General features: G+C 44.8%; 1 protein-coding gene across 1 annotated transcript in view; it reads left to right on the forward strand.

The window, feature by feature from the left end:
• Positions 1-5,123: 5,123 nt before the first annotated feature.
• Positions 5,124-26,817, forward strand: part of raly (RALY heterogeneous nuclear ribonucleoprotein) — a 63,664-nt gene continuing 41,970 nt past the window's right edge. Inside the window, exon 1 of the mRNA XM_080791461.1 lies at positions 5,124-5,709. The gene's annotated coding sequence lies outside the window, so the exon portion shown is untranslated. The remainder of the gene's footprint in view (positions 5,710-26,817) is intronic.

Below are 26,817 nucleotides of genomic sequence, written 5' to 3' on the forward strand. Positions count from 1 at the left end.
TGTGTGTGTGTGTGTGTGTGTGTCTGTGTGTGTGTGTCATGGGATGCATTGAAGTGGGAGAGTGTCAAGTGATTCAGGCAGCACACTTGTGCGCACACACACACACACACACACACACACACACACACACACACACACACACACACACACACACACACACAGTACTGCAGAGATTAGGGTTGGGACTTGGGGTCAGTTTTCATCCTGTCAAATGCTGCCAGAATTTAAAAAGACAATAATATTCGTCTTATCTCTCCTTCATGTACTGATTTATTGTACTGTGTTTTCCTCCTGCCTGTACTTAATAGCAAAACTAATACAGATGCTGGTTATGAATCTAAATGGCATGGCACTTCACCCAAACAGAGTTTAGAAGGAGTTCTGGTTATGAATCTAAATGGCATGGCATGACACCCAAACAGAGTTTAGAAGGAGTTCCACGTGAGAGCACAGCAATTATTACCTCCGGTCACACAACTTTGAGTCAAGTCAATATAAAACACATTTAAAAAGCACAAAAAGTTAACCATGGCGCTGTTCCAGTATACAAAGTAGAATCAGTCAAACTAGTAGATCTGAAACAATTGCAGATTAAAACACCACCTGCATGGACATGACTTCAAACGCCTTTATTTCAAAGTTTTGCCTCGACTGCTAGTAATCTTTTCCCATCATTGCAGCACGGAGTTGGCCTCAGCTATATCTCCGAGAAGTATGTGTGACGTGTGTGTGAGAGAGAGAGAGATTGAGAGAGAGAGAGAGAGAGAGAGACAGAAATAAATCAAGTTAACGAGAGAAAAGGAGAGAGTGAAATTAGATGATTATGATTATGAAGTGGTGGATTACTAAAACTGTAGCATGCAGGGCATTGCAGGCATTTAGAAAAGTCTGAAAAGTCTGATTGTTAATCAATTACGTCAGTTATGTTTCTATCATCAGCCAAACCAATTGTATGACTTGAAATGTACTTGTTTGTAAAATGTGGATAACTTGCAACGGGGTTACTGTTCATCGTGCTTAACCACTTAAAACCCATACGTTAATGACCAGAGTTCCTCAGGGCTCTATAATGCATAGCAGTGCCCTATAGACGTCTTATCAAATGAAGCTCCTCCTGTGGAGTTAGACACTGCTATTGGATGAAGATGCCATACGGTTATATTTGTTATGACTCGAGTGTGGTGTGACCCAAAAGCACAGCAAGGAGAAGCAAAGCTAATAAAATAATTATATCTATTTTGTAATGCTAATTAGAAAGGACTGAAAAGACCTTAAAAAAACTTTTTAGTAGGTATTAAAGTCAATTTACATAGAGAATGTGCTACATGGTTCAGATTATAGTACAATTTACATCATATATAATTTAGAATAATCAATGGTTCCAAGATGGAATCCGAACTGAACTGAACTGCTCTTCACAGTATGTCCCAGTCATTAATAGTGCAGATCACGTCAAGCTTGGCAAGCTTCCGCTCATGCTTCCGCTATGCTTTGCAAGGAATCTCGGGAAAGCTTTGCCCCCTCTCGAGAACACACGCCCCAGAGCCGGAAGAGGCGTCTACCTTTATATGCTCACCACAGCCGGACCAACGGCCACCTGGTGGTCGTCAGTCACGACAAGTATTCAGTGTGAGATTTGAAACACATCATCTCCAGTGTTAACCACCAACCCCAGCATCCCTATTCTGGTGAATCCCTATTCACACGTTTGCCGGTGCGCTTTTACGGGACGTGGATTTCTACTCGGAGCAAGTCATTTTTTCAACATAATTAGTTCAGGAGAGTTCGGAAAACACAACTCTCTTCAATGCACATGCCTTCGGGTGTGGCATGGTTATGGATAGGGGGGTAATTTGCATTTCTTTCACCATAGTAGAGCTCCATAGGCTAAATGCTGGTCTGGAGACTTTTTACAGGTGGGTAAACCGGCAGGGGCTCAAACCCCCTTTGATGTCTGCCTATGCATGCATGTACACGTGCCTGCACGCCCTGCAGTCTATCCACTGAACCCTTCCTCCATCTCTCTCTCTCTCTCTCTCTCTCTCTCTCCGTCCCCCTCCCTCTCTCTCTCTCTCTCTCTCTCTCTCTCTGTCCCACCCTGAAGACAGACAGACAGCATATAATGGAAAAGCTCTTCCTGGTATTTACAGCGCAGACATTGATGCATTGTGGGAGATTTCAGCTCTTATTAGCGAGCGTTATGGGATGTTCAATCACACTTGACACCTGGGGGATTTTCCTGCAAGCCCACCCTGCTGTGTGTGTGTGTGTGTGTGTGTGTGTGTGTGTGTGTGTGTGTGTGTGTGAGTGTGAGAGACGTATGCCGTTCCCACTTCAATGAATTGACAGATGACAACAATAACAATAAGCACTCGGATGTTACTCACTTACTCATGAGCAGCAGAGAATTATGGGAGGATTTTCCTCCTGGCTATATCCTTTCAGCACATTTTTAAATAATGTCTTGATAATAAATCCAGTGTAGATTACAACGTCCCTTTCTATTGTGAGGATGGTTAGTCCACACAGTCGCTCCCTGAGACATTTTAGTGCTAATGCGTAAAAGTTTTGTATCAGTTTTAACTTGGAGAAACTGTGCTTCCCATATGCAACTGTGACCGTCAATGTGTCAGTAACATCGATTCCGAGGGGCAACTTCGCAGGGAAAATAGGTCCTGTTCCTCTTTCTTTTTTTTTAGAGCAACGGGCCAATGTTTTCATTGTCGGTTGTCTCGACGCGACTGGTTGGGGCGTGGTTGGATCGCTGACTTTTTGTAAATAATGTATCAAATTAATATCTCAGTGAGGCCTTGAACTCTTCTTTTTTCTTTGCGACTCGACTGTGTTTCAAGTTTCCCACCACGCTGCCACGCACAGTTGCACACCATATCCATAATACACCTTACACCTGACCACCACATAATGCGCTTGATAGATGACGCAGACACACATATAGCAATGTCAGCGAGGCATGTGCAGCCTATGCAAATTACTCTTACTAAATCTGTAAATGTGAAATATATCCTCATGTAAGGTCTTAGCATGAGGCCCTACAGGTAAGAGTCCCTGCGCGACGGCACCGCTCGCACTATACCCTAGCGGCGGCTGTGATAGCAAGGAGGCTGAACACTCCACTGTTCTTCAGCTAACCTGCGTAACTGCTTTGCATGGCATGTAATGTAGACATTGATTCCACACTTCCACACACTGCTGTCTGCTGAAAACCACCACAGTAGTTACACTAGATGGCGCTCTTGGCTAACATACAGTATGATCCACTGTTCGATTCCCAGTGAAGCGAGTAACAAGGAAACCACGTGGTCGCAAAACTCGCCTGCCATCCACGTCCTTGTTAGAGAATTTTCTAGAACGCCCAGTCGCCCATATCTTTTCCTGTATCGACCTGTATTTAGCACCCACAACCATTGCATTTTAAGTCATGTTGCCGGGGACCTCATGAATGACCTTCAAGGACACGTAGAGGTCCCCGGACCCCACTTTGAGGTTACTGCAATAACAGACACATGCTGTGTCCCAGTTCCTTCCTACAGGCACCTTGTCACCCGGGTGTATTACCCCACAAGAAATGTCAAGGTTTAGAAAGGTTGCACTGCCAGTGGACTGGCCTGATTTCTTAAGCAGTGTTTTTTAACCATTTTTTCTTTTCATTCAAGGACTCACAGTTTGATACGCCTTAAGCCACAGACCCCTATTTAATTTAAGTATGTAACTTTGTTCAGGGAAAGTTACAATTCTTGTTTAAGATCCTTGTTATCAAATCAGTTGAGCCTATTTTTTGTCAGTGTGCTGACATTTGTATTTATTTTATAATATGTAACTTTGTCCTGTGTTCACAACAAAACAATATAAAATATATTTTGTGTTTACCTGCAGAAACACATTGCCCCCTGGCCGTATTTAAAAATTCAGCAAGAGGGCAATTAGTTTCTGCAGGTACAGTAAACACCACCACCACACTACTCCAGTGGCTGATACGAGAGGGAAATGACTGGTATATACAATGCCTTTAATCTCTGGGAAACAAATCCACACTGTAACGACAGACGTTGAGAGCCAGGGTATATTTCACCAGTAGAAATGTCAAGCTTTAGTGAGGTTGGTGCCAGAGTGGACTGGCCTGATTTCTTATTCTTAACCACCTTTGTTCTAAAAGCCTTCTCTGGAGGCAACCATAATAAAGCCCATTTTATTTGACTCGTAGTAATGATAGCAATTATAGGGTCACGCCGGTTTAACGGTGGTTCCACTCTAAATGAGATGAAATGCTGTTGAGCCTGTCAGCTATATTGTTTCGCAGTAATTGGCCATCTTTACTTCTGTAATTGTGCTTAATGTGTATGGTCCTTAAACCACTTAAAGCCCAGATATAGCACTGTCACAATTATTACACAATCGCCTAATCGCAATACTTTATTGCATAATGGTCACCATCGCATTTATTTGAGATAATCACAATATTCTTGAGGGCCGATAGATAGCCCCTCCTATTCCCAGCTTTGAGTGTGTGTGAAAACATACATTGGCGTGTGATTGGCTGATCACCCCATAGCGATGATTTGATTGGCTGAGCAAAAAAAAAAACAGGCATGGTTTTGTACACCAAAAACCTCCCCTTCCCCCCAGGTCAAGAGTCTGGGTGTCGTCCTCGACAGCACCCTATCTTTTCATACCCACATCAATAACACCATCCGTCAGCCTACTTTCACCTCCGCAACATAAACCGCCTCCGCCCTTCACTCACCCCCAACAACACTGCCACCCTAGTCCTTTCTCCAGGCATGAGATGAAGTCCTTAGTGAAAGCAAGATTGTTATTGTCCAAATGAATATTTACGTCACCAAGCAAAATTATATTGGGTGACAGTGTGCAGATATGAGTGAGAAATGTAGTGAAATCAGTAATAAAATCCTTGTTTGGTTTGGGAGGGCGGTAAATGTTGACTAGAATGGTAGGAGTGGGTCCATTCAAGTGAAGAGCCACAGCCTCGAATGATTGTGACACTGTTGGCATGGTAACGGTAGACACTTTCCAAGTCTCGCGATGTAAAATCGCGAGACCGCCTCCTCTTCCGGATAGACGAGACTTGCTGGTGTAAACAAAGCCATGTGGAATACAGTCATTTAATTGTGAATAATCATCCGGGGTTTGCCAGGTCTCACAGAGACAGAGACAGTCGAGATTGTGATCGATGAGGAGGTCCTGGAGTAGTTGTCCTTTGCCGGTGACGGAGCGGGTGTTGAGGAGTCCAAAGTTGACGTCGGAGTGTTGGTTGGAGAAGCTAACGTTAGCCGACCTAGCTAGGCTGGCTAGCGTTCTGTGATCCACGGTCCACCCTCCTGTTGGTGTTTTTTGGAGGACGGCGGCGGCCGGCGGACCAGAGCGACTGAATGGCAGTGGAGTCGTCGGTGTTATAACTCCGTCCGGAGCCGCGGTGGATGTATCTCCGACGGGGAGGAGGGCGAGAGATGTCCGGGAAGAGGTGCAGTACAGACGGGGGGGCGGCAGGGCGGAGGAACCGGAGTTGGGTGAGCTCCGCGCTCATGTACTGTATCAATGTAGACGCTGGATGGATTAAAAGGGACAAGACTGTCCACACGAGCACAAAGCTCACAGCGAGCTTGTAGATCCACGCCATGGTCTCCACGGGTTGGTGAGCCGAGCAGCAGCAGCAGTAACCAGGTATTCCAGGTAAGGAACCCCAGCACGCTACGAGCTTGAACGAACACAATACTGGTGATACAGTATGCTTCTATGATGAGCCCATGGTGGAGATCAGCAATACCAAGTTCCATAGAAGTGTAAGGTCTGCTGTAGGCGATGCGTGGAATCATAAAAAAGTTTTAAAAACAACCGGAGAGCAGCGGCAGCTAGTCGCGCCAGCGTTCACTCAACCGGAAGATTGGTAATTATTCGATGAGATATGAGATATATAGATGAGCCACCAACGGACAGTTGTGGCCTCCAGTTGAGAAATCTCTGCACTTTCTTCCTGTCAACATCGTTCATCCTCCTAAAGCTTCTCCCATCTGACAACCACTGTTACCTTATTAGATCACTTCAACTAGAGCCAGACCGTTATATCGGCCCGTATGTCAGTATTATATCAGTGTTGGCAACTATGTAGTCGATATGTAGGCTACTGTACCAATTCAAACCTGGCTTTACCATGGGCCGATCTCAAGCAATGTTGTTGTATTAATATTTCGGGCAGACATATTTCTTGTCAACCCACCGCGCGGTAGTATTCACCAGTGAATTGAACCCCTCTGCGCTAGCGACGTAATGTGACTTGGTAGCCTATTAATTAATAATGTGTGAGCATTTTGTGAAATGGTCACATATTCATTGGTTATGTATAGTAAATCAAGTTTATATACGTCTCTTAGTAGCGTACGTATATGTGTTCTGTCTGTTTGTATGCATCAGACAGCATGAGTGAGCATGCATCAGCTGTGCACTGCGTTTAGCAGAGAAGGTGCACGTCAGAGTGAGATTGAATGAATATGATTTGGGGCTTTGGGTAGGGCTCACGCTCAGGGGCTCATTATTCCGGCCTCGTGCTGGGGCCTGAGCTGGGCTGGGCTTGGGCTGGTGCTGAGTCATTATTCCAGAGCGTTGGTCCGACCACGCAGTACAGACCCTATCCCTAACCTTAACCGCATGCAAAGTCACATAGTCGGAGTAATGGGATGTCGGAGTTATGGGCAGTAACCGGCAGTCCGCATTGGGCTGTGAGCTGTTAGACGCAACTTAAGTCACTGGCCGAACATGGCAAACTGTGTTGACATGTGACTCAGACCGGTTGACATGTGACTCAGTCTCTGATATAAGTGCAAAGAAGTGATACGATTGCCTTTTTTTAACTCGTGTATGGGCGCTTTCAGGTAGGAACTGCTTGGTATGGAGCATGATAGGCTAGGGGTGTTATGGGGTGCATTATTTGGGTGCTTTCAGGGAGTAAGGAGGGGCCAAGCTTATTTATTATTTTAGATTTTTGAAAGTGCCTCAAACATGAAAAACATTTTTTTACACGCAGCCTTTCTGGGGTATTTTCACATTGAAATTGGCAAACGTATGCACTTTGTAATGCGCCTCGAAAAGTGTGTAAATGCCTATTCGCCATTTCAATTATGTTCACCTGCCCCTTGTTGAGCAGATTCTCATCTATTCAGGATTATAGGAGGCATCTCTGAGGAGCCATGAGCCAGAAAACATGACTGTGTATACTGCCAGGAAGACTTTACCATGCAGCTGAACAGCAGGATGTTAATGACTCCGCCGCTACAGTTGGCGTGTGTGCGTGCGCGTGTGTGTGTGTGTGTGTGTGTGTGTGTGTGTGTGTGTGTGTGTGTGTGTGTGTCAATGTGAAACTGTAGAGGGGCAAATTAAACCGTGGGATAACGTTCTTTCATCGGCATCAATGAGCAGGTTCTAAACGCGGTCGTTAAGATGGGGGGAGGGGGGGGGGGGGACATCGCTTAACCCTCACTTAACGGGCCTATTGCGCCCAATAGCTCAGGAGTTCTGTAGAACTGTAGAGGGGAATTGCAAGTGCAAAACAAAACACCATTGGACTCGCTAAAATCCTGTTGAGATGCAGTCTTGTTTGCGTTCCGTGTTGATTTGTTTGGGGGGATTTAGATTATATTGGTTTGCACAACAAGATGAGAATAAGGACAATACACAGTAAAATCTTTCATGAGATAAGTAAGCCTCGCCAAGCCATGAGGCCCATAGTGGCAGGAGCCTATCTCCTGTTTCCTTAGCGTAAGGCAGCTTGATGTACACTGAGTACACTGCCTCGAAATGACGCTAGTATGTCGCAGGGACTTACCCCAATCCAACCCTTGATGCTGAGCGCCAAGCAGGCCACTGGGTCCCATTTTTTCAGTCTTTGGTTCTTCATGGCAAAGAAATTTGGTGTAGATTGAAATGAGAGTACTCCAGTCCAAGTAACAGCCCAACAGCAACTCATTGTCTTTTGAATAAAATTGCATTTAGATTTAGTTGTATTTTATCTGAAAAGTTTTAGTTTTAGTCTAGTTTTAGTCGACTCAATACGATGTCAAATAATAGTCAAATAAATGTATTTATGTAATAAATATTATTTTGGCAGGCCTTGATGGTGTCCTAATGGCTGATTTTACACTTGGTTGCATGCTGAAAATTGCCAATCTACAAGCTCATCACGCGTTGCAACTTACTTCCGTTTGTGGTAATTAATGGCGCTTTTTGATGACAAGAACTGTGCCTCGCTGTGAAAGGTATTTCACAGTTTCTGGTTTTATTTCAACTACAAGATAAGAATCTCAGAACCTAATTTGGGCCTATGCCGTGTTGACAGAATACGACAAGTGAACGAATCATAATTACTTCCTCAAGTAGAGTGAAGACTTGGAAATTATACTGAAACTCACTTTTCAAGCTGTGATATTTTGTCCTTGTACTGTACCTGCCTGTGTTGTAATTATTCCCATGAGCAACACACAGACAGCAAGAAATGAGCTGAGTGGGATATTTGAATCTCCCACAGAACTAATTTTATTTGAAAGGCACCAAATGCCGTGTCATATTATGTAACATGTCTGCTGCATCCTTGAAAGTCAACATGCAAATCGTTGTAGGGTGAAAGTTGTCACTCCGTTTTTTTAGGATCATAACACATTTTGGCACATTGCGAGCTTGTAGATGAGATAATTTCGCTATCCAACGTACATTATAGGCACTGCACAGGGAGACATGAAATTATAAATTAACAAGCTTGTCTCTATCACCTAAGCAAACTGCTGGAAGGCAGTGTAATACTGTGATTGGTGGGCTTATAGAGGCCGTCTGGTGATCAAAAGGTTGCCGGTTCCCTCGCCTGCCCAGTCTGGTGTCTTTGCAAGACAAAGTTCTAACCCCTAACTGCTCCACGGGACACTTCCCCACAGCTCCTAATAGTTGGGATGAGAGTAAGACAAATTTCAGGGCAAATGTACCCTAACCCTAACCCAGAGACCAAAAATACTAAAAAGAGATTCCAATGATAATGGCTTACGTCCAAAAATCATCCAACTCTGGTTTGGGTCATCCAGGAACCAGTTGGTTCCTTTTCACATTCATGAATAATCCAATTTCCACACATAATCACAATATGAATTTTGGACAAATCACAAATGGGTGTCAAAGTGCTGTTTAAATGACGTACGTGTATATGCAATTGTCTCCCGTTTCGCAGTCATTTCCCTTTATCGCTCACACAATGGAACATACAGTAAGTGCTACTTCTGGAACTTGTTCTGTCATCTGTTGCCGTTCGTACCAGTCACAGCTGCCAGTTCCCACCTAATCTCTCAAGACAGAATCTCCCAAAGCTCCGCAGCTGAATCTGTTGGGATAATGTTTTTTTGCAATTTATTTTGCCATTTTGCCAATGGTTTTCCATAGCTGATGACGTGTGGGAGTCCAGAGTCCAGAGTAGACCTAAGTCTAAGATGTACTGTACAGGTCATCATGTAGGCCTACCGTTATCCACAGAGGATGACACAATGTCCCACAATGCAGCAGCACATACTGTATAGACAGGATGGAACATGGGTGGCCGAGTGCCTCTGGTGTTAACTAAAGAACAGGCCGGTGTTGCTGTGTCCAAATTGCAGATGTCATTATTGTACTATATCTATAGTCAGCCAGATGCAGTGGTGGGAAAAGTACTCAAATGTTTGGGGGGCGCCAGGGCTCCAGCGTGTGACCTATTAGGTCGCATATGCGACTTAATTTCTTAATGTGCGAGTTAAATTTGAACGAGGTCGCACCGGTGCTACTTATTGCTTTCACTCCCAGCCTCAACCATGAAGCACGGGCATTAGCGCGATAATAAAATATTACTTTATTCTCGCTCATTCCGCGCCTCCTCTCTCTCTTTCTCGCTCCCTCTCTCTCTGCCTGTCTGTCTGCACCTTAGAGTATATATGAATAGAGAAGGCACCCAGAGGAAACCCTGAGGCGAAATGGACATAGTGGCCGAATGAAGGTATTGCAGCCTGGCCCCAAACACATGAACACACATGTGTTTGGGGCCACTCACCATTGCAATCCGTCCCAGAATGCACTCTGTTCCTACCAGGAAGGAGGAGTGAAATCGCCTCGTGCGCTTTTGAGCAACTTAATGCAAGTGGATGGAAGGAGAACTCGGGTGTCTTCTCTATTCATATATACTCTAAGGTCTGCACCGGTCTGCACACGACACGCGTGAGATCAACAGCGGCGGCACACTCACTGATCAACCCCGGAAAAAACTAAACTGATTTCAGCATCGGCTAATTTCCCTGGAGCGCACACTTAGCACACATTTCACAACTATGATGATGCATGCTGTGCATTGCTGTCGCTGAATCCACGGAGACAGCAGACACAACATATGGGCCTCGTCCCCGACCCCAAACACGGTAATCTTGTTGTTGAAAAATAGCTTCCAATAGCTTGTTATTTTGCGTCGAGTAGCGCTGTGTGCAGGCCATAGACTGTATGCAGGTCAGGCTACATACATGATCGCCTCGAACAAAATACATCTCCCACGTGAAACCTGGTATATTCTTCGTCGTACGACGTGGTGTTGCATGCTGAAAATAGCAGATTTACAAGCTCACAACGCGTCGCGTCCACCACACGTTGTGAGATTGTAGATCAGCACTGGAAATATGCAGGCTGAGACGTTTAGAAACTTTCCCCTTCACAGTAAAAGCACATCAGCTTTCACATGTTCATTCCATATAAAGAAAAGACAGGAGGAAAGTGGGCAACGATTATGAATTCGGTGGCATTTCACATTGCAAAAGGGTGCAGGAAGAGTGGGCACGTGGGCACCTCAGTGTTAAATATCCTTTGAACATGCCCATGCAGAAGTTAAGGGGTGTGTCTCATTTCTATTTCATATACAGTAGCCAAATGATAATTACGATATGGAAAAATGCACTATAGGTTTATTCATTATAATAATTTCCTTTAGAATGTGTGAGTGAGAAATATAACATGTTATGTGCTTAATTTAAGGCATTTATGCTTCAGCCAAGAAAACTTTTGCTAGCCTTGGTGATAAGGTCATGTATTAATACAGTGCTGCGGTGCTATACAACTGAAAAGGTAGGTGGCACCAGTGCTACCTGTGAAAAAGTTAGTCTGGAGCCCTGGGGGGCGCTAGCCCCTCCTACAGTATGCCCACCTTGTGTACCCCATAATACCCAGGGGGGCAGTCAGACAGATATTTCATGAAGCCACTAAGGAAATCGGGACTTCCTGAAAGTTCATATAATGGCCTGTTGTGGCGCTGTCATTGGGCCCAAAAAAACCCAACTTCACCTAGACTGTATTACCTTAATAAACATGGTCATGAATACTTTCTGCTTCCAGTCACTAGTTTAAAGTCAATGGCCAGCTGGGCCCAAACGGATCTAGAAATATGGCGACTTACAGTGCAAGGAATTACAGGCTTCATTTTACGTCCATGTTAGATCCGGGGAACGCTTTGTCCATATATTTTGCAGTCTATGATAATACCCCATAGTTTATATAGCGCCTTGGAGCTTGTGACGCATTGTGAGCTTGTAGATCGGCTATTTTCAAATGGCCGAAATAGGGCTGAAGTGGTTACTGTTGGTTTTGTAGTAATCAGAATATACAAAGTATATCAAATAAATGTAGTGGAGAAAATGTACAATATGTACTGAAAATTGGAAATACTCAAAGTAAAAAAAAGTCCTTACTTTCCACCACTGGCCATATGCGTTACAGGGTGAACTGTAAAGCGCTTTAAATGAAGTCACTGGCATGTACCATTTACCATTTTCACTTTATTGGTTATAACAGACAGCATTCAAATACCTCATGAAATGTTTCCATATCACTCTGTTTTATCTCCCTGTCTTGTGTCTCTCCCACAAACACCATTTAACACATTCTGAGGCCGCACACATTGTGTGTCAAAATACATGAATGAATTATCACTCAAGCCCATATTCCAAAAATAGTGAGAATAGCCGATGGAGGATACGCTGTGATCTTGTAATGGGGGGAATATCGACAGACAGACAGACAGACAGACAGACAGCACATCACTCCTGGCTCCTATCTAGATCTGGTGTGTCTCTGAGTTAAATGTTGCAGCAGCACTAATGTGAGTGCGTGCGTGTGTGTGTGTTCAAGCTGTATGCCAGCACACTGTCACAGATCTGGACTGATGCTGACCCACCCAGTATCTCTGTTGGACTGTTCATCATCACTGTTTACACGAAACACCTGATTTATGTGAGGAGAGAGAGAGAGAGAGAGAGAGAGAGAGAGAGAGAGACCCCTGCAGGTCGGTCAGGGAGTGGATGGGGGGCAAACGGGATGAACTCATATAGGCATAAATATAGTATGCATAAATATGTAGTCATCGCCTCATTGGCCACAGCGGCAGTACATCGGCGTCGGTTCTATAGCAAGGCCATAAATTCACTGCAAGAAATACAGTATGAGTTGTAGAGAAGCACCTGAGACTACACCGTTTATAGAAATACAGTATGAGTTGTAGAGAAGCACCTGAGACTACACCGTTTATAGAAATACAGTATGAGTTGTAGAGAAGCACCTGAGACTACACCGTTTATAGAAATACAGTATGAGTTGTAGAGAAGCACCTGAGACTACACCGTTTATAGAAATACAGTATGAGTTGTAGAGAAGCACCTGAGACTACACCGTTTATAGAAATACAGTATGAGTTGTAGAGAAGCACCTGAGACTACACCGTTTATAGAAATACAGTATGAGTTGTAGAGAAGCACCTGAGACTACACCGTTTCAGTCCTGATTTATAATCATTACTTGTTATTAATTATCTGCGTAACAGATGTGGTGTTTTGGCATGAAAACTGTGCACTTTTTAAAAACCTTGCATGTCTTTGTATGACTCCAAACCAAAACCTTTTATTTTTTTATTTTTTGTTCTCAAAATAGTTAAATATCTGATCTACAAGCAAAGGGTTGTGAGCATTAACATAACATTAAAAAAACATTAAATAAAATTTATCCTAATATGAATCAAAATCATCTAAGCCAGGGGTTCTCAACATTTTTGGAAATGCTTTGGCAATGTCTCGGAACCAGACATGGATATATATTCTTTTATGTAAAGTATTTTTTAAATATATTTCGTGAACGGAAATGCCTTACTCACATTTCAGTGTAGTTCCACACTTTTTATAGTATTTGGAGAATGTGACAGTTATCTGGCTACGAGACTAGACTAATTAAGTAGACTGTCTAGTCTAATGTTTTTGTCTACTGTAGACAAAAACATTGTACATGGTATTGAGTGCAGCCCGTGTTCCAATGGACATTGGACACACACAAGTTTAACGGCATGTTGTTTAGACAGAATCAGATGCTAGACTCAGTGTTTACCTGGTACTCAGTGTTTACCTGGTACTCAGTGTTTACCTGGTATCCAAGCTTCTTGGAGGCACTACTGTTCTCTCTGCACGCAACAATTTGCGCTGGTGAAGAGCGTCTTCTGAATGCCCAAATTGTTCAATCACAACTGGCCACAGACCCTGGCGCCCAACATGTCTGGTTTTCATCATTTGACTGCGTAAAAGTGAAATGTGATGTTGTGTTTCTTAAGGATAGTTCCAAGGGCCAACATATATAAGGAGAACGGGATCGTACCAAGGATGGAGCCCTGGGTAACCCCGCAGGTAAGAGGAGACGCGCTTGAGGAATAGTCAACGAGCCTTACTACGAAGCTCCTGACCTGAACCATTGGAGGCCAGTGCCAGTATTGCCTACAGGGCTTCAGTCTGGACAATTAGGATCCTGTGTGTGTGTCCGTGCGTGAGTGTCTGTGTGTGTGTGTGTGTGTGTGTGTGTGTGTGTGTGTGTGTGAGAGAGAGTGTGCAGGCATGAATGCATGGACTGCCTGTGAAATAGTGCTGAGTGCTGACTGTTTGAAATCGAGGCGCAAATTAATAATCATTGTAATTAGAGACCATTTAGTTGTAAATTAGTCAGACAATGTTGTTCTCTGTTTAAGTGCTACTCTGTGGTACTGTATCGTGTGTGTGTGTGTGTGTGTGTGTGTGTGTGTGTACGCGTGCACGCGCACATGGGTGGGTGTGTGTGTTGAAGCAACAGGAGTGGTATTACAGTCGCAAAGATCTGTATACTGAGCAGTCTTCATTCGTCTCATCATGAAAGAATAAGGTCGCGGATAAGCAGCCAGATTGGGTTTTCTCAGACGGGTGGTTGGCATCTCCTTTATAGAGATAGGATGAGAAGTTCAGTCATCCGAGAGGAACTCTCCTCTGCTCCTTCACGTGTAAAGGAGCCAGTTAAGGTGGTTCAGGCATCTAGTGCGGATGCTTCCTGGGCATCTCCTGACACGTCCATACCCGGTGCCAGATGAGGGGAAATCTATCTCCATGCAGGCCTTGGAACGCGTCCGGTTGACGTAGCTAATTTGACCCGACAAAGAGAAGTCTGGGGTTAATTCTCTGTTGGAACAGTTGCCTCCGTGAACCGACTCCGGATAAGCGGATGAAGATGGTTGGATGTTACTTACACCCCCGTTAGACTCCAGAGGACAAAAACAGGAGGAGTGTTGCTGAAACAAAGGAATTCAAACCAAAAATGTTCAACCCCTGCTGTGTCTGCCCGGCAGGACATAGCGGTCGTATCTTCGGTATACTGCTGCTGCCTGCTGACATGTGACACGCGGGTGTCCTTGTGTCTGTCTCTGCGTGGGTGTGACTGTCTTTATGTGTCTGCCCCTGCCTGGGTGTGACTGTCTTTGTGTCTGTCCCTGCGTGATGGTGACTGTGGGTGTCCCCCCTCTGTGCATGTCCTTGCGGAGGCAGTGAGTGCCTGCGTGTGTCCTTTTGTGATGTTGAGTGTGTATTGTCCTCTCTGTTTAGACTCACTCTGAACTTGAAATCCATTCGTCACAACTTTAGCACACCTGACTTTTGATTAAAGTGCGTGTGCGAAAGCGTGTCGATCATGATAGAATGAGACAAGATTGAAAGAGAGACCGAGATCATAAACAATGAAAAAGAGATCCATTAATTTGAAGAGTGACAGAGAGATTTTGCAAGCGACGTAGCAGGACAATAGAGGTGGAGGGATGAAGGTGTGGATGAGAAAGAGGAGGGCAACAATACGCTCCCAGCAGGGAGCCAAGAGAGGAATGGAACCGAAAGTGAGAGAGAGGCGGAGGGGGCTCCTCAAATCATCCTCTACCGACGTGTGCGTGTGTGTGTGTGTGTGTGTGTGCGTGCGTGTGCGCATGTGTGCATGCATTTGCGTTCCCTTTCGGGTGACTCTTTGTAGAGAACTACTACTAGAAATCTGAACATTACATCATGCAGCTCACAGACAAAAGCCTAACAAAACAATGAGCCGTCTTGTATTGTGTTGGATGATATTTCATGACAAATAATGGCTGTGCTTTATATAAATTTAACAACTCTCTCATTTCTTAGGAGAGGCAACAGGCACGGATTGGCTAAGAAAACCGTCCTGGCATCTGTGATGGTCACCGGCCCTATGATGTCATTATGTCAAAACCACGCATTACTTTTGGACATTATCGTTTTACGGTTTAAATAACAGTGCAAATAGTGTTCTAAATGTATATAAAATGAAACATATCATTGTGTTAGTTAGTTTATTTTGAATATTGCTTGTCAAACGTTGTAGGCTTAGTTAGCCTATTTAATCTGATTGGTATAGCTCTGTTGCCGCTTCTGATTAGTTACTAACTTTACTAGACCAATTTAAAATAGCATTAGAGGTTTTTCGTTAATAATAACCTATGCTAATTATTACTGAACCATTTTAGATGTTTATATTTGAATTTATAGGCCAATGGCCACCGGCCGGCTCCATTTTGCTCACTTGTCATCTACTTGTACTCGTTAATACTATACATCTTCATACAAAACAACGGTCAACAACAACAACTGCCTGCTGACTTCATCCAGTCAGCCACTAGAGCACCATACTCCCACTGAGCATGGCTTTACGCATAATCATCAAATAGCCTATAAATAATTAAGGCAAACGGAATAGTTACTCTTTCGCACGCAGACAAAGAGGCAAGAGCATGGCACAGCAACATCCAAAAACAAACACTGTAACACACACACCAACATTGTGCTGCGTACTATGCACACAACAGCTTCTACATAATTATGATCAGCGACAACCTCACTAACATTAGGTCGCCTACATGCTTCTTTTTCAATCACTTCAGCCTCAGCCGTAACATTATTATTCTCGTCCTGACTCAGACACTCCTCCCCCGGTCCAAGTCCTCGGGCTCGGGGTCCTCAGGGTGCACGGTGGTGGTGGTGGTGGAACCGGAGCAGCAGCGCTTGGTGAAACACCACCCGCAGCGGTGCTGCTAGTGCTAGCCGGGCTCCTCTGCAGTTTCGTCGCAGAAAACAACACTTTTTGTTTTATCCATAATGTCACTTTTTCATTCACTTTTTCTTCCACTGTGTTACCTGTTAATGTCCTTCACCGCGCCAGCCCTTTTTAAATTAGCATACGTCACAGTAAAACGGAGCAAACCACTTCAGAGGCTCCACCACCCCTCCACCAATGTCACATTCACTTCAACCCATTATGGACAGAGTGGACTGGGCCGGATTGTGCCGGCCGGCAGCAGGCCGGTGTTTTTTTCTGTGCTTGGGCCGGCCCCACCTTGCCCCCACCCCACCCTTCTGGCAAATGGCAGAATTGCCAGACTGTCCAGTCCGGGCCTGGGAGGCAATGAGAGGAGAAGAGAGGAAAGGAAAGGAAGTACTAATAGCTTGAATTTATACAGGTATAGTGCGTTTCATGAACCCAAGGATGCTTTACATCAAAAACAATGAACGACTAACAAAGGACTATACTGAGAGAACAGGTGTCTTTTCAATGCAGCCTTAAAAGAGGCTGGAGCATGGTCAATCTCCACTGGGAGAAGAGGGGCTGCCACACTGAAGGCTCTGTCCCCCAAGGTTCCACGGTTTGTTTTGTGGACAGAGAGGAGGTTCAAGTCTGTGGACTGCATGTTTCGTGAGTGGCTTTATGGAGGAGGTCTGAGAGGTACCGTGTGGAGTCAGGGCTTTATGGAGGAGGTCTGAGAGGTACCGTGTGGAGTCAGGGCTTTATGGAGGAGGTCTGAGAGGTACCGTGTGGAGTCAGGGCTTTATGGAGGAGGTCTGAGAGGTACCGTGTGGAGCCAGGGCTTTATGGTGGAGGTCTGAGAGGTACCGTGTGGAGTCAGGGCTTTATGGAGGAGGTCTGAGAGGTACCATGTGGAGCCAGGGCTTTATGGAGGAGGTCTGAGAGGTACCGTGTGGAGCCAGGGCTTTATGGAGGAGGTCTGAGAGGTACCGTGTGGAGCCAGGGCTTTATGGAGGAGGTCTGAGAGGTACCGTGTGGAGTCAGGGCTTTATGGAGGAGGTCTGAGAGGTACCGTGTGGAGCCAGGGCTTTATGGAGGAGGTCTGAGAGGTACCGTGTGGAGCCAGGGCTTTATGGAGGAGGTCTGAGAGGTACCGTGTGGAGTCAGGGCTTTATGGAGGAGGTCTGAGAGGTACCGTGTGGAGTCAGGGCTTTATGGAGGAGGTCTGAGAGGTACCGTGTGGAGCCAGGGCTTTATGGAGGAGGTCTGAGAGGTACCGTGTGGAGTCAGGGCTTTATGGAGGAGGTCTGAGAGGTACCGTGTGGAGCCAGGGCTTTATGGAGGAGGTCTGAGAGGTACCGTGTGGAGTCAGGGCTTTATGGAGGAGGTCTGAGAGGTACCGTGTGGAGTCAGGGCTTTATGGAGGAGGCCTGGTATTGGTGCTGTGGAGCCAGGGCTTTATGGAGGAGGCCTGGTATTGGTGCTGTGGAGTCAGGGCTTTATGGAGGAGGCCTGGTATTGGTGCTGTGGAGTCAGGGCTTTATGGAGGAGGCCTGGTATTGGTACTGTGGAGCCAGGGCGTTATGGAGGAGGCCTGGTATTGGTACTGTGGAGCCAGGGCTTTATGGAGGAGGCCTGGTATTGGTACTGTGGAGCCAGGGCTTTATGGAGGAGGCCTGGTATTGGTACTGTGGAGTCAGGGCGTTTCGACATTTTGGAGTTTTGAGAAGGAGGAGTAACAGATGTGTAAAGGAGAGGAAAAGGGAAAACGAACACGTGGGGAGAAATATTTAGAGGGAAGAATCAATGCCATGGAGGGAGGGATGGAGGGAGGATGGAACAATGGATGTAGCCTCGTGTATAGCCAGCCTTCAATCTGCTGTTGCAATGCATATTACCCCAGGCAGGCAGGCAGATTGAGTCTGGTCTGGGAGGCAATTCTGGGCGTATATTTCGCGAACCAGCAGTATTGGAGGACCAAATATATGGGAATATTTTTGTAACCGCCCCTTGGAAAAAGATCTAACCACTGAGGGGAACGCGACTATGCATAGCGTTAGTCCGACGTCCTATTAATCTCTAACCCTAACCCAAACCCTAACCCTCCACCTAAACCTAACCGCAGACGGAAGCCACGGCTGAGTATGTCGGACTAATGTATGCCCCCCGATTGGGGGAGAGAGGATTGGAGGTGATGGATGGATAGATGCATTGGGGGAGGGAGGGGGAGACGGATGATGGAGGGATGGAGGGAGGACTGTAATTAGAGCGGTATAGTGTGTGGGAGGTGTGAATGGATGGACAGTGAGGGAGGAGAGAGAGAGAGAGAGAGAGAAAGAGGAGGAAGCATCTAATGAGAGAAATATAGATTTCCTAGAAGACGTTTAATCAAAGCCTGCACTGACCAGGCCTAGGGGACAGGGGGCAGTGCTGAGCACAGGGCTCGACGCTTAGCATTTTTCCAAGTAGCACGTGTGCGCCTAAGTTGAAAAATCTCGTAGCACACAAATTATTTTAGGAGCACGATGAAAAGTTATCAAATAATGTGTTTTTGAGGGGCGCTAGCCCCTCCTACTGTATACAGCTTTAGTCCCCACACGTCTCAATATTTGCCATTGACAATGAACGGAGAAATTAGGTCAAAATTCCGCTAAATATGACGTAAATTAAATCATGATATATATATGAAATCTTATGATATTTAGTCGACTAAAACTAGACTAAACACTAAAACATTCCAGGTGACTAAAATGTGACTGAAACTAAATGAAAACGTTTCAAGAGACTATGACTAAAACTAAAATAGAGATGTGCTGCCAAAAACAACACTGCCGTCAATAAGACATGTACTCTGACGCCAGTCAGTCAGTCATACATCATTTATTACAGCCAATTATAACGTATAGACTACTGTCATTCTAACGTACAGTATAGACTAATAATGTAATGTAATGTCACCCAGAGTTCAACATAATTTAACCCATTTAGTCCTGAGGCCCAAAACTTGCTTCTAAATCCTGACGATTTTGTGAAAAACCTGTTTCTATGTCAGTGCAGGTGCTCAACTTTTTTTCATGTCAAGGAGTCGGACCCACCAGAATTATCTGTATTTGGCTGCGGACCCCCATCTGAAAATATGTAGTTCCATGGACCCCCCCCCCCCCCCCCCCCCAGAAGCAAAGATTTGAATTAAAAATGTTCGCTCTGAAAGATTTAGGCCTATATTCAAAGATGTGCACCACATTTCCACGACTTTAAAAAAAATAGCAGATATACAAGCTTGTAGAGCTCGTAGATTTGCTATTTTTCAATAGCTAAAGTGTAACATAATGCTTAAAACTCCCAAACTCCTGAATGGGTCATAATACAGAGCCAATTCTAACATATAGGCTACTTTAAAAGTCACCCGGAGGTTATCATAATACAGCCAATTCTAAGCAACGTATACATAGAGGCTACTGTAATGTCACCTAGCAGAGTTTAAGTTGAAGGATGACCTGCTAGGAAATGTGTTTAAACAATCCTAGCATTCCATGCGAGTCCTTTGGTAATTTTTAGACAGGCTCTTCTCCTGGCACTCTTCTGGGGGGGAGGGGAGTCCCAGGGGTCCTTGACGGGGTTTCAAGGGGGTCCCCAGTGAAATGTGTTACAAACTGATAGTCTATCAGTATAAAAACAAATTGATTATATAGATTATATAAAAAATATGATATCCAGATGAATATCAATATTGTGATCATTTCTGAAAAGATATTGTGATATAATATTTTGTCATATTGCCTGTCCCTACCTCATATCAAAGAAAAATCACACCTGTGTGAAGTGAGGGGCACTCTTATCATCATACATCATGATTTAATTTACGTCATATTTAGCGGAATTTTGACCTAATTTCTCCGTTCATTGTCAATGGCAAATATTGAGATGTGGGGACTAAAGCTGTATATAGGCTAGCGCCCCTCAAAAACACATTATTTGATAACTTTTCATCGTGCTCCCCCTATCTTATGGAGTAAAGATGAGAAATTATTATTAAAATGTTTTAGAATAGATACTTTTATATTCTGGTATAATCTAAAGCAGCAACAGCATCAAATAGTTACAAGAAAAACACAAAATAGGTCAAAATGGGCTGATTTTTTACAGCCCAAAATGCTTTCATTGGCTTTCATTGCGTTGAATGATTGACAGCTGCCAAGACACGCCTGCTTGGTTTACTTGCCATTGGGGCTAAAATATCTCAGCCCCAGAGCCAATAGAGGGCTGTGCTCAGCCCTAATGCCCACCTCAGACCGTGAGGTCATTGGCTATTGACCAATCACAGCACCTGCTCGTGTGTGGTTGTTTATGATGTGAAAGAATGGCGGGTGGAAGTATTTTAAATGAAATAAGTTTATTATTTACTTTATAATCCGTTTTGTCCCGTGTCCGTGGAGGGGAAAATGAAGTTAAGAGACTGGGAGCATATCGTCCATTTTGGATCATATAACAAAAGGAAAGGATACGAAGAATACGTTTTGTGAGTTTGAAATTCTTGCTTGGGGCAGACAGCTGACCGCACACCGGACCCACAGAAAGGTAGAGTGGTCTGCTTCATTCATCTCACAAAGTTAAGAAACATAATCGCTGGTTTAATCACATTGAAAGTGGCTCTAGCTCTCATTGAGTTGGGAAGAGAGAGAGAGAGGCTGTGTTTGTGTGCGTGTGTTGTTTCGGTGCCGTGTGCGTGCGCACGTGCGTGCATGTGTGTGTGCCTTGCAAGTTGCTTGTTTCGAAACGGCACCGACGCGCGCGCAACGCAACTGGCGCAAACGGCCCGTTTGCGCCAGTTGCGCGCGTGCGTGTGTGCGTGCGTGCATGCGTACTGTTATTATTAATGACAGTATAAGAGCAGCTATCTGTACATACAAATACAAACAATGTTCAGTGGAGTGTTTGTTGTGGGCATGCACTTCTGTTGTTGTGGAGCATTTGCTGTAACAAAGTATAGGCCTGTAGTATAGTGTCATTGCTGTACTTTGATATCTGGAATATGATGCTATTGCTGCAGGTTGAACTAGTTGGGTAGCATAGTGTAATAGATTTTCTGAGTAGCACTGCATGGGTACTGGGTTGTTGTGGAATGTGATGCTGATGCTGTTGTTGCTGTAGAGACCAGTATTCATTCTGTGAACATGCTGTAGTATAGGGTGAACAATGGATAGCATGTTTTTGTATTGAGTTGTACTGTAATTCTGCAAACTGTTAATAAATCAATCAATCAATCAGCATATACTATCGTATATTGGCCCGTAGCATAAGATTTCTTAGGCAGCCCCTCCAACCAACATCACCAAGAGCCGCTACTGTAGGCTACTTACCGGTTGTCTATGGACGTTACGCACTGAACAATTGCTGCTATTCTTCGGCCATTTTACGGTTACTTACAGCTATTTTCAGTGGTGTCTAAGTATAGTAATACAAACGTGTGTGTGCGTGCATGCGTTTGTGTGTGTGTGTTCGTGCGCGTGTGATAGATAGATGGAGCTGCCCAGGAGATGGATGAGTCGACCAGGCACTCGTTCATCATCCAGAGAACGAGGGAGGAAAGAAAATATGTGATTGAGAGGAGAGGAGAGGAGAGGAGAGGAGAGGAGACACTGCAATAATATCCTCTCTTCCTTCTCTACCTTTGTTTATCATCCAGATATTGGTTCCAATAACACCCCCCCCCCCATCCTGCTCCCTCTCTCTAACCAAATACCAGCTAATCTCAAATGATAGAGACATGCAGGTTAGAACGATGGGGGGAATTGAACCGGCAACTCCCTGGCGGCTTTGGTGGTGGTGGTGTTTTTTGCTTCTCTGTTGTTGCGGTAGTAGCCTACTGTATGTACAGTATGCCACCGACACTGTCTTGTTTTGGAAGTGGTTAATAGAGACCATCTTCTATCGCCTTCCATGATGTTGGTATTTGCAGCATGATGGCTATAGGTCGTCAGCTTACCGTCATGTCTGGATGGCGAGCATGGAGTCGTATTTGCATTTGAGTAAATGGTCACGTCCCGCTCATACTAGTAGTAGGGGATAAAGTACCGTTTTAGACCGCGGCGGAGGGGCGCCGTCTCAAGAGATCTTGAACCACGAGAGAGACCACCGAGCGTGCAAGTTCCCGTGTCAAACGTTGCGAAGTTCACTCGACGACTCAGCCCCATTGGAGTTGTGCAATGTGAACCGATATGGACAGAATAGTAAATCATGTTCTAGCGAGAGCGTTTGCCCCGACTGCCACTCAAAGTGGCTATACTGGCCAATCGCAGCGTGTCCTTGCACACGTGCACTGCATGGCCAATCAGAGCATGTCCTTACTCAATCTCAGGGAGGATTCCATGCTCGCTTCTGGATGTTGAAATGTATCCGGTGGGTCGTGAGTGTGGATTTTAACCCATTCTGTACGGGAACCCCTTTTGGTATAATTCTTGCTATAATTTAGCTATTGAAAAATAGCAGATCTGCTATTTTTGAAAAATCGTCAAAATGGGCCGCAAATCTTTGAATATATATTCTTTCAGAGCAAATGTTTTTAACTCATCTTTGCTTCTTAGGGGATCCCTGGAACAATCTATTTTCAGATGGGAGTCGGCGGCCAATTACATATATTTTTGACATGAAAATGTTTGAGAGCTGACGAAAACTGTCAGGATTTAGAAGGCATTTGTAGAATCGTCCTCAAGTCTAAATGGGTTAAACAGCATGGGGGAGAGAACAGACCCCTGCGGGATGTGTGTGTGTGTGTGTGTGTGTGTGTGTGTGTGTGTGTGTGTGTGTGTGTGTGTGTGTGTGTGTGTGTGTGTGTGTGTGTGTGTGTGTGTGTGTGTGTGTGTGTGTGTGTGTGTGTGTGTGTGTGTGTGTGTGTGTGTGTGTGTGTGTGTGTGTGTGTGTGTGTGTGTGTGTGTGTGTGTGTGTGTGTGTGTGTGTGTGTGTGTGTGTGTGTGTGTGTGTGTGTGTGTGTGTGTGTGTGTGTGTGTGTGTGTGTGTGTGTGTGTGTGTGTGTGTGTGTGTGTGTGTGTGTGTGTGTGTGTGTGTGTGTGTGTGTGTGTGTGTGTGTGTGCGTGCGTGCGGCTGCGCTGACACTTGGCGGTGAAAAAAACGCTATTTCCGTGCTTGGACGAACCCAGGGACACAGGCAGCCAGGGACAAACATTGCTAGGCAATGGAGTGTTTTCACCACTCAAAAAGTAAATTGTGTGTGTGTGTGTGTGCGCGCGATGGGAATTGATTACAGAGGAAATAAGTGCTTTAATGAATTCTGAACAGCAACATTCGTTTCTTCGTGTTTGTGTGTGTCCATGGGCTGCTTTGTATTGACCTTGATTGCTTCTTGCCACCTCCTAACAGGCGTGTGCATGCGCATGCACGCACGCACGCAAATGTTACTCACCCTCTTCATTTTTCCATCTCTTTGTCTCATCAAATCGTTTTGGCTGTGTGTAAAAAAAATCAAAAAAAATCATAGCACCACTATTCATGAAAAACTTTTAAAAGTATCTATTCTAAAATTTGTAGACAGACTCTGGTTTTCAGATCGCGTTCAATGTCTCTGATGTTCCTTTATATAAAGGCCCTGGCGGGACGATGCCTTATTCATTAATGGACTGCAATGTTCAGCCCGGACATGAGCTCCTCGTACCTTTCTCCTTTCACTGGCAATCAAAGAGTAGAGTTTGACAGTAGAGTTGCTGGCCGGCTCCATGCAGATCTAGGTGATGATCCAGTCTTCTCCATGTATGTCTATCCTGGGTTTTGAGATCAGTGTTGTGATCTTCATATGGAGTCAGCCATATATGGAGCGTGTCACGGCCATAATGGAGTGTGTCACAAGTTGTGAAGGACGGACAGACAGGTTTAGCAGATGGTCACAGTAAACGGCGACATACAGGTACGGTCGCAACAACATACCACTATAGGCTACTTCTTGCACCTTGAATACTACTTCCACCCAGTGACACACAGTCGGAGGAGTAAGAGACATTCTCTCTCTCTCTCTCTCTCTCTGACATCTCCTCATTGTCAAGCTCAACTGGCTGTGTCACACGTAGACAGATTGGTGTTTGCAGCTCATCTTAGGTCTCATTATGTGCTCTGTCACCTGGAAGAGAGTCACCATGCAGGCTCTCCAACAGAGAGAGATAGAGAGGGAGGCAATACAGAGGTTCCATCACATGTTTTCATGCACAGTTTTCCTGAATTAAATTGACGGCAAAAAAGGAGGTGGACTTCGGGCTATATATTGAAATGCGCAAATGTGGGATGGAAACACTTGCCTACAATTTACAATTTAGACAAATAAACAAATAAAAATAGTCATAATGAAACTATGTGTATACACTATAGAGTGCTATGTCTACATAAAGTGCTATTTAAGTTACATATGTTGAGCCTATGCATACGCCTGTAGGTGGTCGACGCTAAGGCAAGTACTACGGCAAGTGTTATGGGCTAAGATGGAGTCTGTATGGTGGGTTTTCAGATTGACAGTCAGCCAGTCTACACCACACCCTGCTCCTCTGCTCCTCTACTAGCGGCCTGTTCTGTGATGTGGTAGACGGGAGAGCCTGGCCCCGCCCTCCAGCTCGCGCTGATTAGCTGAATGAGGAAAGAGGAACGGAACAGCCTCTCACCGTCTCGCATTTGCAACTGCACGGCCTGAACGGATCGTGAACGGGTGCAATTCGTTCACCAAAAAGAACCAGTTCATTTGATTCGTCCGTTCATGACCGACACAACACTAAGTATAATAATGACCTATATTATAACTATGTAGACATATAGAGGGTATGCACATGCATAAAGTGAATGGCAAATCCAGTGGAAAATCGAGTGTCAAAGTGAATTTAACGTCGTTTTACATTATTTAATGTTTGGATGTATCGGCTGTCAAGGCCAGAAAGTAGTTTTTTGGCACTCAGTAGGCGTTCCCGCATAACTTCCTGGTTTGATGATGATGTCACACTATTGCCTCTGCCTTCTATGCGCCCACATTTCAACTGTAGGCTTACCAATGAATGAATGCCACTGTAGTTTCATGGACACGTTCTATAAAGTACACTATAATATAAGATATTAATAAGATCATCTCTCATCATAATACTCACCTTCATAAATGAGTTTAATGTGTGCAATTTGCAGCTCCATTAATTAAAGTAGGTATATCACACATATTCTGTGATGCTTTTTATCCTCATATCATATGTAGCAGTTAATAACTATCCATCTTTGAAACTTGGGTGAAACCTGCATCCAAATATAGTCATCATTTGCAGGGTTAATTTTTAGTCGAGGAGACAAGGATCAATGTAACTGTGTAATCTGTGCTCAGGCTGGCAAAATACACCAGAATTGGTACTGTACTGGTGGTGAGGGCCGACCCAATTCAACGTTGTTTATGATTTTAAGATCAGCACGTCCATGGGCCCATTACCATGGATGGGTTATCAGAGAGATCCTGTATTAGACTGTCAGGGAGGACATATAGGAAGGACGGGTGTGATGTGCTTGTATTATGCACTCTCATCAGGATCCTAGCAGTGCTGTTCTGGGTGTTATTGGTGCTTCGGAGGCTCCTGCTAGCTACAGTAGGGATCCCGCTGAGAAGTGCGTTGCAGTAATCCAGCCTGGAGAAGAATGACAACATACATGACTGCACTAAGGCCCTATACATACACCGGCTAATTAAAGGACATGGGCTTCACCTCCTGAATGACAACGTACACGCCTGCACTGGGCCTTCACGTGCACCGCCTAATTGAACAACATGGACTTCACCTCCCGGCTCTGTGATATGCTGGAGATTAGGCCTTTAACAAGGGAGCACTGTAGAGGCTATCGGAGCAGTGGGCATTAGCATTCAGAATGCTGCCTGGGTATACAATATTTATTTTCTGTGTGTACAGTAGTGTTCCTCTGGTGCACAATTATACCTTCACCCATGAGGTGGGTTTTCTGTCGGCTTCATGCCAGATGAACGCTAATCACGTGTGGAATGTCTTATTCATGTGCACAGGTTTGTTTGTGGGGTATTCCACCTCGCTGTGCATTGACCTAGTCAACTCTAAATATTTATGTAAGGAAAGCTGTGCAGTCTGTTTACTGAGTATCATTCATATGCCATGATAAAATATTGATGTATATCTTATCTACCAGATCTACCAATCTTCTCTAACAAATCATTTTAGTAATGTCCACAAAATTTGAGGACGGAATTGGCACATTTCGGGGCACTGAAAAATGTCCATGTATGGTGCCGAAATTGACGCTGTGTTTGGCTGGGCATCGTGGGTGTAGTGGTGGGAGAGAGCAGAGACAGAACGGGTCATATCCCATAACGTGTATATATATATATAT

The sequence above is a fragment of the Protomyctophum bolini genome (assembly GCF_963924005.1).
Source record: "Protomyctophum bolini genome assembly, chromosome: 2".
Lineage (NCBI taxonomy): Eukaryota > Metazoa > Chordata > Actinopteri > Myctophiformes > Myctophidae > Protomyctophum > Protomyctophum bolini.